We start from the raw sequence: 5000 nt of genomic DNA, 5'->3' as shown, positions 1-5000 counted from the left end.
TCCCACCAGCGTGCCACAAATCCACATAACAGATTCACATTTTTTCCCACCGGGTCGGTCGGCCGGAACCGACGGCGGCCACCACCGTGCCGCCGCCCACAACGGGTGACACCAACCCAAGTTGGTGGATCACCCATGTGTGGGCGTTTTGACTTGCCCCACCACAAAGCAAGCCAAAACAGGGGGGAATGAAGGGACCGCACCAGAATTTTCCATGGTGCAAGAGCTGGCTGCATTGAGGAACACCCCCCCCCTATAATAGCTAAATATGCAAAAGCCACTTTTGTACAAGTAGATACACTTTTTTTGAGTAGACATAAGTTCTGTTTTGGGACCTAGAGAACGAATTTTCACGAGATTTTTTGCAGGGATCCTCATAAAAATGGTACAACATTGCCTGCAAAAAATTAGAATTTTTCGACATGGGGAAGTATTTTTTTTATTTTTCCAAAGACCCGAAATGTGGAAAATCGGGAAAAATGGAAAAACGTATCTAGACACCGTATTTTTGCGTGATTTTTTCCAGTCCATCCCATAATAATATCAAGAAGGTGCCCACCAAGTTTCGTTAGGATTGGCCAAGGTTTCGAATTTTCATGAATTTTTTTCAAAACCCTCTATTTTCCAACATTTCAAAAATTCAAAACCACATCAAGATGGCTTGGTTTTGATACCAAACTTTCTAGACCTCATTCTGCATGCATTTGTGACACTTTCCAACCAACAAAACTCAAAAACCACCACTTTGAAAATTTCATGATTCTTGGCACACCACCAAGTCACAAAATCAAGCCAAAACACCAAAATCTTGGAACTTGGCTATGCACCAACCATGCCAAGATCAATTCCTTTTGATCCCAAACTTCTCCCACATCACTTTGAAGGCATTTGTGAGGATTGAGTCCAGCCAGTTTTCCAAAACCAACATTTTCGTTTTTCACCAAAATCACCACCAAGTCACAAAATCAAGCCAAAAATCCAAAATCATGGAACTTGGCTATGCACCAACCATGCCAAGATCAATTCCTTTTGATCCCAAACTTCTCCCACATCACTTTGGAGGCATTTGTGAGGATTGAGTCCAGCCACTTTTCCAAAACCATGATTTTCGTTTTTCACCAAAATCACCACCAAGCCACAAAATCAAGCCAAAAATCCAAAATCATGAACTTGGCTATGCACCAACCATGTCAAGATCAATTCCTTTTGATCCCAAACTTCTCCCACATCACTTTGGAGGCATTTGTGAGGATTGAGTCCAGCCACTTTTCCAAAACCAACATTTTCGTTTTTCACCAAAATCACCACCAAGCCACAAAATCATGAACTTGGCTATGCACCAACCATGTCAAGATCAATTCCTTTTGATCCCAAACTTCTCCCACATCACTTTGAAGGCATTTGTGAGGATTGAGTCCAGCCACTTTTCCAAAACCATGATTTTCGTTTTTCACCAAAATCACCACCAAGCCACAAAATCAAGCCAAAAATCCAAAATCATGAACTTGGCTATGCACCAACCATGTCAAGATCAATTCCTTTTGATCCCAAACTTCTCCCACATCACTTTGGAGGCATTTGTGAGGATTGAGTCCAGCCAGTTTTCCAAAACCAACATTTTCGTTTTTCACCAAAATCACCACCAAGTCACAAAATCATGAACTTGGCTATGCACCAACCATGTCAAGATCAATTCCTTTTGATCCCAAACTTCTCCCACATCACTTTGAAGGCATTTGTGAGGATTGAGTCCAGCCACTTTTCCAAAACCATGATTTTCGTTTTTCACCAAAATCACCACCAAGCCACAAAATCAAGCCAAAAATCCAAAATCATGAACTTGGCTATGCACCAACCATGTCAAGATCAATTCCTTTTGATCCCAAACTTCTCCCACATCACTTTGGAGGCATTTGTGAGGATTGAGTCCAGCCAGTTTTCCAAAACCAACATTTTCGTTTTTCACCAAAATCACCACCAAGTCACAAAATCAAGCCAAAAATCCAAAATCATGGAACTTGGCTATGCACCAACCATGTCAAAATCAATTCCTTTTGATCCCAAACTTCTCCCACATCACTTTGAAGGCATTTGTGAGGATTGAGTCCAGCCACTTTTCCAAAACCATGATTTTCGTTTTTCACCAAAATCACCACCAAGCCACAAAATCAAGCCAAAAATCCAAAATCATGAACTTGGCTATGCACCAACCATGTCAAGATCAATTCCTTTTGATCCCAAACTTCTCCCACATCACTTTGGAGGCATTTGTGAGGATTGAGTCCAGCCACTTTTCCAAAACCATGATTTTCGTTTTTCACCAAAATCACCACCAAGTCACAAAATCAAGCCAAAAATCCAAAATCATGGAACTTGGCTATGCACCAACCATGTCAAAATCAATTCCTTTTGATCCCAAACTTCTCCCACATCACTTTGAAGGCATTTGTGAGGATTGAGTCCAGCCAGTTTTCCAAAACCAACATTTTCGTTTTTCACCAAAATCACCACCAAGTCACAAAATCATGAACTTGGCTATGCACCAACCATGTCAAGATCAATTCCTTTTGATCCCAAACTTCTCCCACATCACTTTGGAGGCATTTGTGAGGATTGAGTCCAGCCAGTTTTCCAAAACCAACATTTTCGTTTTTCACCAAAATCACCACCAAGTCACAAAATCATGAACTTGGCTATGCACCAACCATGTCAAGATCAATTCCTTTTGATCCCAAACTTCTCCCACATCACTTTGGAGGCATTTGTGAGGATTGAGTCCAGCCAGTTTTCCAAAACCAACATTTTCGTTTTTCACCAAAATCACCACCAAGTCACAAAATCATGAACTTGGCTATGCACCAACCATGTCAAGATCAATTCCTTTTGCTCCCAAACTTCTCCCACATCACTTTGGAGGCATTTGTGAGGATTGAGTCCAGCCAGTTTTCCAAAACCAACATTTTCGTTTTTCACCAAAATCACCACCAAGCCACAAAATCAAGCCAAAAATCCAAAATCATGAACTTGGCTATGCACCAACCATGTCAAGATCAATTCCTTTTGATCCCAAACTTCTCCCACATCACTTTGAAGGCATTTGTGAGGATTGAGTCCAGCCACTTTTCCAAAACCATGATTTTCGTTTTTCACCAAAATCACCACCAAGTCACAAAATCAAGCCAAAAATCCAAAATCATGGAACTTGGCTATGCACCAACCATGTCAAGATCAATTCCTTTTGATCCCAAACTTCTCCCACATCACTTTGAAGGCATTTGTGAGGATTGAGTCCAGCCAGTTTTCCAAAACCAACATTTTCGTTTTTCACCAAAATCACCACCAAGTCACAAAATCATGAACTTGGCTATGCACCAACCATGTCAAGATCAATTCCTTTTGATCCCAAACTTCTCCCACATCACTTTGGAGGCATTTGTGAGGATTGAGTCCAGCCAGTTTTCCAAAACCAACATTTTCGTTTTTCACCAAAATCACCACCAAGTCACAAAATCATGAACTTGGCTATGCACCAACCATGTCAAGATCAATTCCTTTTGATCCCAAACTTCTCCCACATCACTTTGAAGGCATTTGTGAGGATTGAGTCCAGCCACTTTTCCAAAACCATGATTTTCGTTTTTCACCAAAATCACCACCAAGCCACAAAATCAAGCCAAAAATCCAAAATCATGAACTTGGCTATGCACCAACCATGTCAAGATCAATTCCTTTTGATCCCAAACTTCTCCCACATCACTTTGGAGGCATTTGTGAGGATTGAGTCCAGCCACTTTTCCAAAACCAACATTTTCGTTTTTCACCAAAATCACCACCAAGTCACAAAATCAAGCCAAAAATCCAAAATCATGGAACTTGGCTATGCACCAACCATGTCAAGATCAATTCCTTTTGATCCCAAACTTCTCCCACATCACTTTGAAGGCATTTGTGAGGATTGAGTCCAGCCACTTTTCCAAAACCATGATTTTCGTTTTTCACCAAAATCACCACCAAGCCACAAAATCAAGCCAAAAATCCAAAATCATGAACTTGGCTATGCACCAACCATGTCAAGATCAATTCCTTTTGATCCCAAACTTCTCCCACATCACTTTGAAGGCATTTGTGAGGATTGAGTCCAGCCACTTTTCCAAAACCATGATTTTCGTTTTTCACCAAAATCACCACCAAGTCACAAAATCAAGCCAAAAATCCAAAATCATGGAACTTGGCTATGCACCAACCATGTCAAGATCAATTCCTTTTGATCCCAAACTTCTCCCACATCACTTTGAAGGCATTTGTGAGGATTGAGTCCAGCCAGTTTTCCAAAACCAACATTTTCGTTTTTCACCAAAATCACCACCAAGTCACAAAATCATGAACTTGGCTATGCACCAACCATGTCAAGATCAATTCCTTTTGATCCCAAACTTCTCCCACATCACTTTGGAGGCATTTGTGAGGATTGAGTCCAGCCACTTTTCCAAAACCAACATTTTCGTTTTTCACCAAAATCACCACCAAGTCACAAAATCATGAACTTGGCTATGCACCAACCATGTCAAGATCAATTCCTTTTGATCCCAAACTTCTCCCACATCACTTTGAAGGCATTTGTGAGGATTGAGTCCAGCCACTTTTCCAAAACCAACATTTTCGTTTTTCACCAAAATCACCACCAAGTCACAAAATCATGAACTTGGCTATGCACCAACCATGTCAAGATCAATTCCTTTTGATCCCAAACTTCTCCCACATCACTTTGGAGGCATTTGTGAGGATTGAGTCCAGCCACTTTTCCAAAACCAACATTTTCGTTTTTCACCAAAATCACCACCAAGTCACAAAATCAAGCCAAAAATCCAAAATCATGAACTTGGCTATGCACCAACCATGTCAAGATCAATTCCTTTTGATCCCAAACTTCTCCCACATCACTTTGAAGGCATTTGTGAGGATTGAGTCCAGCCACTTTTCCAAAACCATGATTTTCGTTT

This window comes from Phaseolus vulgaris, chromosome 3 (genome assembly GCF_051622355.1).
Source record: "Phaseolus vulgaris cultivar YP4 chromosome 3, ASM5162235v1, whole genome shotgun sequence".
Lineage (NCBI taxonomy): Eukaryota > Viridiplantae > Streptophyta > Magnoliopsida > Fabales > Fabaceae > Phaseolus > Phaseolus vulgaris.
This window is presented reverse-complemented; position numbering follows the sequence as displayed.